This window comes from Corvus cornix, chromosome 1 (assembly GCF_000738735.6).
Source record: "Corvus cornix cornix isolate S_Up_H32 chromosome 1, ASM73873v5, whole genome shotgun sequence".
Taxonomy (NCBI): Eukaryota; Metazoa; Chordata; class Aves; order Passeriformes; family Corvidae; genus Corvus; species Corvus cornix.
The window spans coordinates 97,305,337-97,321,935 of record NC_046332.1 but is presented as its reverse complement, the minus strand read 5'-3'; positions in this window follow the sequence as shown (position 1 = coordinate 97,321,935).

Genomic DNA, 16,599 nt, shown 5'->3' with positions numbered 1-16,599 from the left:
AAGCAGTGTATATAATTCTAACAATACTGCCACTAATGCAAGATTGCTTCTGATTGCTTTTATAAAGGGTCTTGTTTTTAAGAGGACTGCTGTTAAAATTGAAAGGGCTAATAGGATCACATTACTTTTAAGAGCAGTTCCTTTCACTTCACTGAATATAGAGTACTTATGTAAAACTGCTTCAAAGTGTGAAATGGAGATCTCAAGAAGAACCTGTCATATGTATGGTAGCTTTTTTAAATTGAGTTTTTTCTGCATCATTATTGCACTGGTGTAACACAAGTGCAAGAGTACAAGACTTAGAAAATTGTTTGGTGTTTTTCATTAGATCCAAAGATAATGTTTACATATATAAACAGCTAGGCATATTTCTTATGTCCATGAGTAATCCTATTAATAAATTAATAAATCCTAGCCTTAGTCAACTCTGAGGTTTACTGTAATTTTACAGGAATGTTATCTAAACTGGTCATGGTATATTTTGACTTGTTTAGAAGCAAAGTTATGACTGAGAGATGAAAGATACCAGATGTACTTGAAAAACTGTTTATCACCTCAGAATGTAAAGCTGATGTTGCAGGAGCGAATACATTATTATTTGCTCTAGGTAAACAATGTTTTAAAATTTCTTGTAAATTAAGTAAAGCTTTGGAAAAAAGGTTAGACTGCTTTTATTTTGTATCCTTTAATAGACAAATACAGTGGAAGAAGAAAAAGTATTGGTTAAATAGACAAAAGCCATGTAGAAAGTCAAAGATTTGGACAGGTGTATATGCACTCTATGTTTGCAGTTTTTCATCACCTAGAAATATTGCCACTTGACTAAAGGTCAGTATTGACTAGAAGTTTCCACTATTACTAAATAATTCTCCATGCTTCATCACCTTTGTGCAATTTGTTTCTGTCAGGTCTGTATATGACAGTTGCCTTAATGCTGTGTATTGTATGGAAAAAGCAGTGAGCACCTGGCTGTACACTCTCACTGGCAGAGATGGATGTAGTCGAAGGATTGGGGTCCAGTACAGTCCTGCTGCAGAGGATTAAACAGAAATGCTGCTGGACACCTGCCCTGTCAGCAGGCAAAGCTGACCTCTTTCTGAGGGCTAGAGACAGAGGAATTTGGCCTTCATTCAAAGCATCAAAGTTGCGTATAAACTTTGGCAAATAAATCACTGAATTTTAATGTTTCCTGATTTTGCCCTACTGAAATATAGATAACAGCAATTTCTTGCTTATTATTTAGGTAATAAATTTGCCTGACTAGAGATTTATTTTTACCTAAACTCTATAATGCTTCAATAAATATTCTCAAGCTCCTAGGAGTTTCTTTGGTAGGAAATAAGTAAAGACAGGGAATTTCAAAATAGAAATATTCACTCTGTGCTTTAGAATTTTTGACTTTATTGGATATTTAAAAAAAAAATCCAAATTTAATTAGTGTAATAAGGTAATGAAAGCCTGCTGCTAGGACAAGAAATCTATATTACAAGATAAATTATTCCCTCTGGTTATCTTTTCTCTCTCTTCTGCTTGCTTGATTCCCCTTCCAACTTTCTTCACCAATCCTACTATTATGGGTACAGTACAGCTGGTGTCCTGCCCTGGTGCATACCTTCAGGAGGAGAAAGAAGTAGATGTTCTCACAAAATTATATGTGTATGAAGCAAATGTACAATCAGCTGCTTTCTCTGTATGGGCAATAGCTAGAAAATCAATACAGAGAGAACATGGCATGTTTGAGGATTTTGGGTTGACTAGCTTTTTATGTGGTAGAGTTGTGTTTGAAACAAGAAAGTGAAAAGAAGAGCAGCATTGTTTATTCAGAAATTTAATAGACATGTCTGCAAAATTTTGCTCGGAGTCCTGGTTTAACTTCTGCATAATGCCACAGGTATTTTCAACCTTTCAGTTCTGCTGATGTAGAAGTCCAATGTTTGGGATGCCAAAGGTTTTATTAATCTCCTCACAGCTAGTACAGCATCTCAGAGTATGTGCAGACATATTCTTTCCTTTAATAATGCTCATAGTATTCACTGTCAGCTACAGTAATGTTATTAAGATAGAAATGTATTTTATATAAGAGTTTCTCACAGACTGGTTTGTTTCTGTCCAGCCAAAGACAAGTGCAAGCATACCTGGGTTAAACATCTAAAACTGTAGCTAACCTGAATGCTAAATGTAGAAAAGGAAACATCCTTCCTGCCATACCTGGTCAGAAAAGAGTGTGTATTCTCATTAGAAATCAGAAAGGCAAGAGAAATATTAATCTACATATGGGGAACAATGTTTTTTATGACAGTTATCCCTCAAGGTCAAGAGCAAATTAACAAGTTCATCTGTCATTCCACAAGGCAAGAGCACTAATGTTGAAATCCTTAAAATTGAGCTTGCAATCTGAGAAAATACAGTGCCATTTCCTTCTAGCCATTAGCATCAAAGATGCAATCAATAAATTCACCCTGTAGCAGCATCCCTATACTAAGAAACTCTCCTAAGGGAAATAATATTACTTCAGTCCTATATAATTCAAAGCTCCTTGAACTGGATTTCTTTGAAGAAAAGACTACCTTCTCAGCTACTGTAAATCAACATAGCTATTTTGACTCTAAGGTGCTACCAATTAAAGTGTATTTGTGCAAGACTCCATTTTCCTCTTGCTCAATAGCAACTTTAATAATGGTTTATTTAGTCTCTACTGGTTAATGCTATCTAGTCACACCATAAAGAGTGAGGCAGCTCTTTTCCTCTCAGGTAGTACTTTCCTTGGTGAAGATCTTCAGTCTCAAATTAATTTTATTGTAAAGTTGTTTTATAGGAACTGATTCTCACAAATCCTTTCTAAGATTGCATTGCTATGCTGCTGTTACATTATTTCAGTCTTAGCAGGACTGTTTTGCAGTTGGCTCTGGCTTGCTGAATTACATTACCTTAATTGGTAAGTATTCTTAGTTTTTCTCTTTCTGTGCTGAAAGGGTTGGCATACCACCACATTCCTCACAAATCAAACTTCTCCACAGCAGGCATTTCCTCTGAATATATTTTTAAAATCTTTCCTAAGACTGAAGGAACATGAGAATGAGAAGGAACATGAAGGAGTTTAATAAAGTTTTATTAAACAAGTACCTTTGGCTACCTCATGTTCTTTCATTTCAGTTCTCTCTGTGTCCCAGGATGGCTCAGATTCATTAGAGAAAACAGAAAACTTAGGTCACAGGAAAAAAAAAAAAAGAGTGAAATTTGCTGACAGGTGGTTAGAACAAAAACAATAATTCAGAATTTCGCAATTTTTCTTTCTAGTCAATTGTACACATGATGCAAAAGACTTCTTGTCTATCTTTTTAGAAGCCTGAATTATTTCTGCATTACAGATTCTTGACACAAACTGTTCCCTGGGTAGGACTGAAGTAGGTTACACCAGAATTTTCATTAAAAAAAAAAAAAAATTGAACTTTTCAGGAAAGGTGAAATTATGGAAGACATACAATATTGGACTTGAAGATATGTATATTCATTTATAATATACATATTGTAAAAGTGTGATCATATAGAGTTCGAATTTTGCAAATAAAATTTGTGCATATTTAGCATTACAATGTCAATAATAGAAAATACTCTTAGTATTGAAGACTGCATATTCTAAAATATTTTGTAATCTAATAATTCTAGTATGTGGTATTGAAGTTATCATATATCCAAAGCTATCTAATATTTTAATGCATCTGCCAAATACACAATAGAATTAATTTCATTAATTGATAAAATGATTATAAACAACATTCATGCTTGCCCAGATTCTATATAATTCTCCTTGCAAGTAGAATTAATTAATTTCCAAGTTGAATTTTGTCAATACAAATTCAAAGGCAATTAGATAAAACCAGAGTCTAAGCACTGGTATTTCAGATTTCTATGCACATAATCATGACTAAAATCTGCTGTGATGATAATGTTTTACTTAGCTTGTAGTTTCATTGGCTTCATTTATTTAATTGAGGAGCATGCAAATGATAACAGCACTCCCTGTAATCTTGGCATTATACAGTTATCCCAAAGCTGCAACAGATTAACTTCTGACTAGATGCTGCAGCTGATAACATGAAAGTCTAATTCAAAGCAAAGTAAGGAACCAAGAAAATCTTCTATGGTTGTTACACCTAAATATATATCTCTGTGTAAGTTAATAAATACATATGCAAAATTGTTTAGCACCAGCAACATACTTGATTCCATATTTCTACACAAGACTAATTTACCTTTCCCACCTCTCAAAATGGAGACTAAGAGGAAGTAATCACTTCAGGTAATTTTTCCTTTTTCTTTGACAGTAAATAAACTTGTGAACAAACCAACAAAAAGAACTCTCCATCTGCAACTCATGTGAGCACAGACAGGTTTTTAAGTGAGATGTAATTGTGCAGAAGCAGATGGCAACATCAAACACATGGCAGTGATAGGAAAAATGGGTTGTAGAAAGAGCAATAAATAGAGAGCTGGCACTTTTAACAGTGCAAATAAGGTGAAGGTCATGGGGTATATTCAAGGAATTAGGGTAGAGCTGAGCAAACAAAACTAAAAGCAAAAAAAGTATCAACTTCCAGCAGTTAAGAATTAAATAGAGGAAGCAACTCTGAAATAACTTACTGAAAAGAGGGGTAAAGGTAGCATGAGCAGGGATATGCATTTTAGATAAACAGAAATGAAGGGAAGTGATTATGATATATGTGCTTCTCCCATAACACATCACATATTTAAAAATAAATTTCAAGGTTAGGTGAGAGGGAAATTAAGCATCTTTATTGCCTTGGCCTCAATGAGAAGAGTCAATATTGTCATTATAGAGCAAAATAGCAAAGGTATGCCCAAAGAATAGATTTTTTTGTTCTTATATTCAAAGAAATGGAAACCTTGCTTGTTCAAAACAGCAGTAAAGTAAAAGTCTGCTTTTTTCTTAATGTCAAATATTCAAAAATATGTACAAAAAAAAAAAAAAAAGAAAAATCCAATAAGAAGCTCTGACTACTGTTGGTTTCACATTGCTGGGAAAGTAGTATTCTGATGTTATCATGAAATGAGAACAGCAGGTGTGTAACTACGATCACATTTTATTTGTAACAAACAGAGGATGGTGAAAGATGGGAGGAGAACAGCTCCAAAAGCAGAGCAGAGGAGGCAAGGGTTTCAAACATCAGTGGACTAATAGGATAATAAGAAGGGAGAGCACTAAAAGAAACAAAAGCATAAAGGCAGATAATCTAAACCCCATCGTATTAAAACTCCGCTTTTCAGATCCTTGATTATTAAACAAACCAAGCAGTGAGTACACCTTTTAAAACATAATCAAATTACTCCATTAGCAAACACACAAGCATGGGTGGGGTGAGGCAAATGCACAACTCTGACCGTGATAATCCCTGTGTTGCTACAGCTGTCTTTTGGGTAGAACCTCCCAAAAGGCTTTTTTACCATCCAACCACATACTAAAAACACAGATGCCAGGACCTCAGTGGCATTCCAACACTGGCTTCTCTGGAATGCAGAGAAAATTGTGAGCTATTCATACAGAGAGCTTCACCTCACACAATTATATAGTGCATAGCAATGGCTTTTTTTTTTTTTGTGTGTGTGTGTGTGAGGAGGAATTCAGAAGCTTTGCAATCATGAGAAACCAAAGATCTCTCAGACTACAGTTATACTTCCCAAGAATTTCCAGAAAATTATCATTAACCCAAAATATTAACTTCCTTCATTTCTTAGAAGCATCCCTTACTTCCCCAGCATGTGTTTACATAATCCCACCGAGCTGCTTCTTCTTTCCTGTTGTAACTTTCTGTGGTTAACAGTACTACTGAGAGTATTGTCCTGTGTGCTTAAAAACTCTGGCCTAAGATTTTATATCACCACAAATGAACAAGATTTTCCTTTTTGCCCTAAGCACGGGCAGAGCTTTCATCCTTTGAGAATTCTTGTATGTGTGAAATAGAGCAGTCTTTAGTAAGGGCAAACAGGGCCTTGGAATTTAAGGAACCCCACTGATAATTTAATGTGTATGGAAAGACCAAAAGATTTGGCTCCCCATTCGGGGGGGGGGAGGGGGGCGGGGAAGTATCTGAGTGTCTACCTTTTGTAGGGATATAAATAATTTAGTTGGTTAAACTCATTGATTCGTTACACATGCACACACCAAGCTTTGGGAAAACCCAGCGAACAAAACTTCTGCAACCACAGACAACTCCAGGTACCTCAGACTTCACTTACAAGTTGTAGTATTAGCATTAATAGTAATTACCACATCAGTATTCCAGGCCTTTTGAAGTGACTGCATGTTGATCTCATTCCTGCTGGAGGGACTGCTACCCCTACAAATATGGCACAGCAACTCTGTTTACATGCTGGATAAGGAGATTTCCCAACTCTGGTGGGGTTTTGGAAGAGGGTTTTTTCTGAAAAGTTGGTTTCATGTTGCCTGATTCTCCATAGATGACACCCACATCATCTGGGACACCAAATGAAAAGGTTTCTATGCTCAACCCAGGAGAATATTGCCTTTTTCCTTACTTTTTGGTCTTTAACAGTCACCTCCCTACCAGAACCATAGTTTGGTATGATTAGGATGTATTCTAGCTGTGACTATGAATGGTGTATAAGAAACATATGAAAAGAAGGTTGTCTAAATCTATGATTTCCTTTCCTCCTGAAGAAATGAAGATTGTTACCCCAAATGTTCTAATAGCTGTCTATATATAGCTTATTTTTCACTGCTCCTTTGTCTTATTTTCTTAATTCCTTTATATTTGTCACTGCAAGTCCCACAGATAACAAACCCCATCAACAAATGTGCCCTTCTTGTTGCTGTCCTTTCTCACACACAGCTGAGGAGCCAACAGAGACACTGACAGTCCACTACTGTTAATGGGCACAATATGGGTCACTGCAGGTGTGTTAGGTTCAAAAATAGAAGTTTTATAATTATCCACAAAATCACTATAATCTAGAGCCATGGAAATGCTAAAATATTTTTCTTTTTTAAATCACTTGATCCCCACTCAGTTTTCTTCTTGCATAACTCCTTCACCCATCTTAGAACAATTTGGAGAATTAGTACCATCAATATTGCTGAACATAATAGCAAACTATCTTCTACCAGTGAGGGCATGGCTCTCCTTGTAAAAGAGAAGGAGAAATTAGAAGGGCTTTTTAATAGAAAAATAGGGACCACAAAATTTTTCAATGTCTTATCTAAATTCTGTGGATGATTTAAAGGATTCTTACTTTGGCTGAAGTGATTCTATTATTTGTAGTATAAAGTAAGCATAAAGCAATACATTTTTTGGAATTAAGGAAAAGATGAACAGAACAAGCCTAGAGATATATTCATTTGCCTTTGGCTTTGAATTGAAGACATTGTGTCTGCCACTCACCTCCACAATCTTTAACGGCAAAGAAATTAGGGCTTTGATGTAAATGCTTTGAACTACTCCTGTCTAAAGTAAGCTTCCAGGCACATGACACTGCTCCCCTTAAAAGTTTCTAAGCATGCATTCTGTAAGATTTTGGTGGACTAGAGACTGACTGAATTTGCTTAAAAAGACACATCACTGAGTATTAAATCTGTGTTCCTCACAACTAATGAGAAACTTGCCTTCAGTAGGCAAATTAACGGTAGAAGTGAGAAACGATCCCTTGTAGTTAAAGTTGTTTTCAAGTGTTTATTCAGCAAAATCTAAGCAAAAGATGGGTGCTAAATGCTAAAGGTGTGCTCATTGATTAAGTCAATCAATGTGATTGGTGAGGCTGGAAGTCAGTTTTGCTATCATGAAAATGGTATTCAGGTGGTTGCAAAAGTCACACAGATGTTTGCAGAACTGCAGGTGCTATCTTTGAGCAGTATCATGACTCATGTTCATTATACTGACCAAATAAAACCAGTATTTTAACTGTAAAAAATCGTTCTAGAATTACAAATATAGTATTGAGTGTAGTAGCATTTCAGGATATTTCCATAACATAACTAGTTAAGCATGCTTAAAAGATATTACTATACATTATAACCACTTTAACAGGTTACTGTAAGGACATTTACTAATGGAGTGTGAGCACTGACATTCATTACATAATGGATTAATGTGCTAATCATATAAGGAAACATTTATGTAGCTTGCTGCTGCTATTGCAAAAGAACTATATAACTTAGCTATTTCTGGCCATTAACAATATGATGGTATTTCATAGCTATTACACTTTGTGAACTGGATATTTTCCAGAGCAGTTTAATCCAGATTCTGTTATAAATTGTTGCTTTGCATAACCCAAGGGAGGGACAAAAGGAAAATAAAACAAAAGAAGAAAGCAGTAATCAATTATTGTTCTCCCCTGAATCCTTGAAGCAGCCTCTAAATTGCATCAGCCTGAGGTGGAATCCAGGGGTTTTATGATGCAAGAGAAGATTTTTGGAGTGATTTGAGAGCAATGCATATTTTCTCTCTGAATATTTCCCAGGTTATTCGTAAAGAGTGCTCTATCCTGGGAAGACTGGCTAACACTCAGGTTTTGAATACTTAGCTGAAAGGCTAATGAAGGTGTCTAGTTCCATTTCACAAACTGGTAAAATAGGGCCATATAGAGGTTAGGATTTAATGCTTTGAATGACATTGAAGGAGCTTAAGATTTTTTAATAAAATCTCAGTATTTCTGCACCGGAGTATTTCAGAAAAAAAAGTTAAGAAATCCACCTGAATTTCACGGCAAGGCATGACCTCTGGATTCAAGGAGCAACATACCAATATACCAGCATTAATCAGCACAAGAAATTGCTGCACTGTACTTTGTAATTACTAAGGTTGCATGTCTTGATTGTTGGTATTTCAGTAAAAAAGCTGAACAGCATTAAACGAGCACACTTGGTATCTGGGAGTTATTTTGGTCTGGTATAGAAAAATCAAGTTAATTTTAAAAGAAACCACTTTGCTTAGTTTAGTTTCTCAAATGCCTACCTTTTTGTCCTCTTTTTTCCTACATAATTACTTATTAATCCAAGGAATAGACATACAGTGTTTTGGAATGCTTCTGGAAGAAATGGATTGATCACATTGCAGTAAAATTCATTAAGATCAGCCAAATCATATTACTTTATAGTTAATAGAAAACAATGTTTTGTTTGGTTTTTTTTTCCCTTTTTGAAAAGGCAACCAAGATAAAGGACATAGAGAGTGATTTAATTAATATTAATTAATGATACAGCAAACAATTTAGTCTAAAGAAGAGTTAAATATTTTTCCAAAACTCAGTCTTATCAGGTAGATAAATATTTGGTTGGAAGAATGTTTTGGTCCATCAGTTGTTACAGTACCACAGTTTGCAGTATCTTCTATCTTGCTTTACATCTGAAAGACATTTTTTTCGCCTTTTTTCGACTGAAAAACCTGCAAAGGTGGGTGTGTTATCCTTTCTTCAACTCTTTCCCCCTGTTAAATAGCTGTTTAGCTCAAAAGTGCCATTAAATTGACATAAAATCTCAAATTACCTGAGACCTTGTGTGTTTCACACTGAAATATGTGATGGATTTTTATTCCCCATTTGTAAAAACCAGTAAATTTTATTAGGGCCATGCACATCATTTGCTACAAATAAAAAATCTGTAACTATTAACTGTAGTACTCTTCACAGGTCCTGGTAGCTCTGATGTTATCAGTACTGTAATGAAAGCAGAAAATTTGTGGTTTCTGACATCACAAATGCAGCTGAGTCTTGTATTGGTACTGCTCTTAGAACAAACCACTGGTGGACTATATCCTTAATATCTTCTGTAACTAATCTTGTAGCTGGAAGACTTAGTACTGCTGACAGCTCAGTGAATCAGTGGCACTGGAATGAAGATGCTCCTACAGCACTGCCCATATTCTATCACTTTTGAGTTTCAGGATATTCTAGCTCTGGGGCTGTAAAGGCAACATATCTACATGCAAAGATTAAGACCAAGATGAATGGAATATACTGTGGTATTATGAAAAAGAATTTCTGTGAGGAGCAGTACAACTGAAGCAGTACTGTTTCTCTGGCTTTGAAAAAGGGGAAGCCCCTGTGTGACTGAATATTGATAAAGTCAGTGTTTGTGTACAGTACTGGACAGGGAGAAATGTATCCTTGTGACACGCTCCTAGAAGAAAAATGGAAAAACTTTGAAAAGGAAATTTGCTTCCTAAAGCAATTCTGGTGTTTAGAAGTACATGGAAGTACTGATCCTGTCTCAGTTAAAATATAGTATATGCACCATGTGCAAAGACAAATATGAAACTTTTTAATGATTATAATTAATTAGGTGCTTTCAGCCTTTTGTTCTGTCATCAAATTTGCGCTTTCTGTCACTAAAGCCAACACCTAAGCAAGAAGCTGAGACATTAAGTAAAAGAAGAGATTGTGTTTCTAAAGGTCAGCAATGCATAATGACATATGTACTGTTTTTATTTTAAGTGATTAACAAAAAATTTAGGCAAATTGCTCATATACTTTAAAGATATTTCTGATTACAATTTGTGTGAAAATCATGAAGATTTCAAAATAGAAATGACAATATTTTGTTCTCTTCTCAAACTGATAAGAATATTTTTTTTAGTCATATAAAGTTAAAAAAAAATACTATCAGTAAGCATCTTTTTCAATGATGAAGCTCAGAATTCATAATGCCACCAGCTATGCTTACAACATTTATTTTCTCCCTACTCCCGATTGAACTATGCTGAACAAATACCACAAGGTTAAAAATTACTGCCATTAATGGAGAAAAATGCATGGAGCAAATGGCATTTTTTAAAGATGTAGTTAACCAAGGTCAAAAGGTCAAAAGAGGTCAATAATCCTACTGCATTAGTATTTGCAATAAAACATTGGCAAGGATTGTTATAAGCCACTTTGTTTCTCTTCACATGTTATGGGGAAGATTATTTTTTACTTCAGTGTAGCTAGTAAAGCACAATTCAAACTGAGAACACAATTTCTCTCTCACTCCATCAAAACCTCTACCCAGAAAAAGTAAGGATTATTTGGAGAACTTCCATACTTTATTCTACATGGGAATAAGCCTGGCCATAGAAAAGCAGACATCCAGCCCATAAAAAGTAAAACTTTACTGTTTAAATACCTCCTTGCAATGGTGGAGACCCAGCTGTAAGTCTGCTACGTGATACAGTCTTTTGTCTTGCTCCTCTTGCTGGCAATTTTATTCTGGTTTTGATAAACATTTTTATTATAGATAAATAGAAATTCAAACTTTTTGAGGCAAAGATTTTCATTTATATTAACTGGTATTTTCTGGTGCAGAAATGTTAGATGGAGAGCCCTTTTTAAGCAAAATATATTCCCTAAATTTCCATTGAGAGTGACCTCCTGAGGTACAGGAGAAAAAACCAGAAAAATCAGAATGGGATGGACATTGAGGTGTTTTGTGAGGATTTTTCATGGTTCTGCTTTAGTTTTTTTCTGCACTAGGTGTTTGCATATAGATGAGAAACTGAATGGGAGCTAATCCAAGCAGAAGCTGTTTGTTGTGCTCTGAAAAATGGAGTCTTTCAATTTAATTTATTGTATTATAAAAATGCAAAGCATAAAGTCTGCTGTAGTTGAAGTACACTCTTTTCTTCCTGCAAACATTGCTATACTCTTTCTTGTGGACATGTCTATTAAGGGATGCTAATGTCATGGGTGTAACTTCAATAACTTTAGTAAAACAATGAAAAACTACATTCTGTTTTTTCAAAGAAGTGGTAGTTTACATGTGAGCTCTTACTGCAGGCACTGCCCTATGCTGCTCAAAGGAGCAGACCTGCTCCAAAACTTAATGGAGTTTTGAATTTCAGATTTCTTGCAGGTACCTACACACAACCACTACTCTTCAAGAGGTACCATCTATTCACCTCTTCTGAATTTTCTCTTGCCACCTTTCATTTTCCAGGTCTTAGGCTATAAATCCTTTGCTGTTATCAAAGCACTTAACTTTTGCTACCCCTGGTAACCAGGGCTCTCCTTCATGTATCTTCTCCTGTGAAAGAAAGAATATTCCTGACTGATATCTCACACCACAACTGGTCTTGCTTCCAGCAGACAGATCCTGGATCAGGAACCTACTCACTGTGAAAAATGAGCTCCAGACTACCTTATCCCGAGCAGAGGCAGGGACAGCTGCAGAGACTGAAGACATGGGTCTTAACTGGGAGAAAGCCATCATACAAAAGGGATCTACTTATAGCAATGCAGTGGCTTAACCCCAGCTGGCAGCTAAGTGCCACATTAACGTGGACTCATTTTACCACCCCCACCACTGAAGGAATAAGTAGGCAAATCACAGAAGAAAAGAAAATAGAACTTGTGGGTCAAAATAAAAGCAGTTTAATAATTGAAACAAAGTAAAAGGAGATAATAATAATGATAATACTAATTCTTCTGCTACTCCTACTACTACTTAGAACAACTGTAATAAAAAAGAGAGGGAGAGAGGGAGATAACTCCCAAGACAGACAAGTAATGCACAATGTAATTTCTAAACCACACAGTGACCAATGTCCAGCCCATCCCCAAGCAGTGATTGGCAGCTCCCATCCAACTCTCCTAGTTTATAGCCTGAGCATGACATTCTATGGTATGGAAAATCCCTTTGGCCAGTTTGGGTCAGCTGTCCTGGCCATGCTTCCTCCTGGCCTCTTGTGCACCTGCTCACTGGCAGAGCACAGGAAACTGAAAAGTCCTTGACTCAGTGTAAGCACTGCTCATCAACAGCTAAAACATCTCTGTGTTATCAACATCACTCTCATACTGAATCCAAAACACAGCACTGTACCAGCTACTAGGAAGAAAATGAACTCTATCCCAGACAAAACCAGGACATCAATCTGTACATATGAGCATACAGACTGTTGCAATTTGTAGCAGTAATTACATAGTTTTGACATTTTATAACTTAGTATTGAAAACAGGATAACAAAAGTAACCTTTTGGCCTGAACTGTAGTTGCTAACAGAAGCACAATTTTCTGACCAAGCCAGGCCTAGTAAAAGTCATGCCCCTGAATGCTTGGCAAGTCCACTTGTGTGTTTACCCAGCTATGGTGCCTCCAAAGTTTACGAGAACCAAGAAGAGGCAAAACTTTCAAAACATTCCCATTTTTCCAATTCTTACGTCTCTTCCCTATCCCCCCCCACCCCCTCTTTTTACATAGGAGGGAAATTAGGAAATTAAAACTTTTTGACTAATGAATACTGGTAGAGAAAGGAGTAAAAAAAATCTGAGCCCTAATTCAGTGAAATTATCTTTGTAGTCGTGCTCAAAAATCTCATAAATGTTGGAATTATGAACTTAAGCGTTCTCTCTTAAGTAAAATCAAGATGCTGATGGATGTTGGAAAGGTAGACAAATTAGTCACAAAAAACTTTTATGGTGTTAGATTGAGTAAATGTATAATTTTTACATAATAATATGCATTTCTTTAAAGTTTCTTGTCTGTAAATAATTTTAAAGTCTGCACGTATTTTTTTCATCAGTTAACATTCTTCTCAATCATTGACTTCCATGCTCTTTTGAGAAGGGTCTTTAGGTAGTCTTTTAATGAAATGCTGGTGTGCTTACCTGTAACTCTGAAGCCTTGGAGGTTCATATGACTAATGACAGTATTTTGGCCATCATACTTATTTATTGCCTGAAAGCTGAAATTTATATAGTTAAAAATATTTCAAGTATCAGTATTTACCATGTTACGGGTAATAGAGTGTAGTAGTGTACTACAAGTTTCACTCACAACTACTTCATTGTCTAAATGCTAATAGAGACACAATTAATCCACCCCGACACATCTGAACCAGTAATTACCTAATACCATTCACATGGTGTGGGGTTAAAAGAGGTCTTGACATTCATGACCTGTCAGTTTTGCCTTGTCAGCTTGGCCTGGGTCAGAGATTCTCCCTGACGACTTTCGCTTATCAACAAAGCCTTACTTTATCTAGACACAGCAGGTGTATATGTATATGTGTGTGTGTACCCGTGCATACCATAAGGGGGGATATATATATATGTATATATATGTGCACAATAATAGCTAAATATAAATAGAATATTTGTGCCATTGATTTTTGTATTTTATTTTTCTTTTTAAGTAATATAGGAATTATGTAAATTGAAAAGTGAAGACTGTCTTCATGTCTTGTATGTAGCTAAAATATGATACCTAAGCAGATTTTCCTGGTGAAACTAGAGCAAATTAATTGTTGCTTATGTTATCACAAATACTTCTGAGAAAAGAATTTGTCTGACATAAGGTTTTTAAATGCTAATATATATTTAGTATTATATAAACAAAGTCCTCTTTAATGTCAAACATAGTTCTTAGTGACTGATGAACCTGTTAGAAGGGTGCAAGATTGAGATACTGGTTGAATTTTATGCTGTGCTGTAACTGAAGTATGTATTGCATTACGTCTCCCAAACTTATTAAACTGTATTTCCTTCTAAATACCAGAAAATGCTTTTCCACTGTGAGGGTGAACGAGCACTGGCACAGGTTCCCTGGGGACATTGTGGAATCTCCATCCTTGGAGATATTTAAAAGCTGTCTGCACACAGTCTGCTTGAAGAGCTCTAGATGGTCCTACCATCTAGACTTGGACTTGGGGACTTGGCCAGATGACCTCCAGAGGTCCCTTCCAACCATTCTGTGATCCTGTGATAAGTAAAGCAAAGTTAAGAAAAGCATCATAAATTCTCTGCAGGATATGCTCAGTTGCTTTGTAATTAAGCTGTATATGTTGTGTCCATGAGTGTGAAAGACATCCAGGCAGGAAGCTTCAGGACCAGGTTCTTGACCAGCCACATTGCTTAACTGTTGGTTTATTTCTTACCCTGGACAGGATCACTCCAACTAGCAAGGCCTGCGACAAAGCCCAGAGTTTGGATAAGTTTCTCTTGACACTACTCTCCAGAGGCAGTGGAGAAAAGATGGAATGAGGGTGTTCTGTTAAACCACACAGTTTAGGGCCCCCTGCCGGCTCACCCTTGCACCCCTCCGCAGGGCAGCTCAGGCAGTGCCACTTATCCCCCCTTCTCATTTTATGGTAAAACCACTCTAGTGGGATACAGCACAATCCTGTCATTATTCCAGAGATCTTAGGATAAAAACCACATGATAGTAATGGTGATGCAGGAAGTAGGGAGAACAAGTGCTCTGATGGACCCTCAACAGCATGGCTGAGTCAGCTTCCCTGTGGTCTGCTATGGGGGCCTGGGCCCTGGGAAAGGTGGGGGACCCCAGGTGAGCTGGTGGTATCCTCCAGTCCCAGTAGCAGCCAGTTACAATCATCCCAATGGATCAACCACTCCTAGTCCTTGTGGGGCTGTATATCTTGTCACAGCCATCCTGTCCTCCATTAGCTTACCTACATTTAATGCTGTGTTAATCACACTTTAAAGCTGCAACTGTGAATATAAGTTATAACACTTCTAAGATGAACCATAATGCAAGCAGTTAGTAGTGCATTTTCAGTGAAGATTTGCTGATAGGTTACTCTGCCTTCAGAGAAAAGGAGCAGATCCAGTGAACTGACCTGGCAGTTGCCCTCTGCATACTTAACCCTCAGTTCTTTATGTATCACATGCACTGTAATCTTGTTTTCTCTGACATTTCTCAGATGCACTAATCCTTTCATGTGGTGAGATCAAATCTGAGCCCTCATTGATTTTATGCTAAGGCAACCCATGGACCCCTTAGACAGTAACTTCTCTCTGCCTGTAGTTGGTCAGTTGTGATTTCTGTCTGTTTTCTCGATGTAAAAGTACATTTTACTGATTAATTCACCTACTAAATCTGACTCAAGCATGCTGTTTCACATCTGTTTCAACCTATTGGCCTATGTGTAGTTATTCTGAATGTATACGAAAGTAAATCACATTACTAGAGGGATATACTTTCTTACATCAAAGGTCTAAAAGGAAGACTGTGCTGCCAATCCTGTCACTAGAGGATGTATCCCCATAAATACTTTGTGAACTAGACAGGAGAACAAGAGACTGGTGTTGATAACATAGTGTGTTGTGCCTGTCCATCATCAACAAAGGAAAAGTATCTTCCAGTTCCATCAAGAGCTGAGATCCTTCACAGGCAGAATAAATTAAAGAGCAAAAGACATTTTGTAATCCACAGGAACATATAACTATTGACAAGGCACTAACAAAATATTTCTAGCCAGGTACAACTGATATAGCCTTCAGTATTCTTTTTGCATACAGCAATGTTCCCCAGTTCCCTCTGTTAATGCATGCGAAAAAGCTTTAGAAGTAGGTAGAAAAAGTGGCTGGTTTTCTAAAATGCTTATTGGAGATTTTAGGGAAGCAAGTTCCTGTCAATAATATTTATGAAAAAAAATTGTAAAGGAATTGATTTTGTAGAATTTCCCAAAATTGTACAACACTTAATCCCATGAGTAGTCCCAGGATAGTAGATTGTGCTTCTCACATATCCTGGTTTTAATTTCTAATAGGTAAAATTGGGCTGCATATTACATTGAATTTGTAGAAATGGGATATTTTCTTACTGGTATCTGCTTGATATCTCTAGCAGCTCTG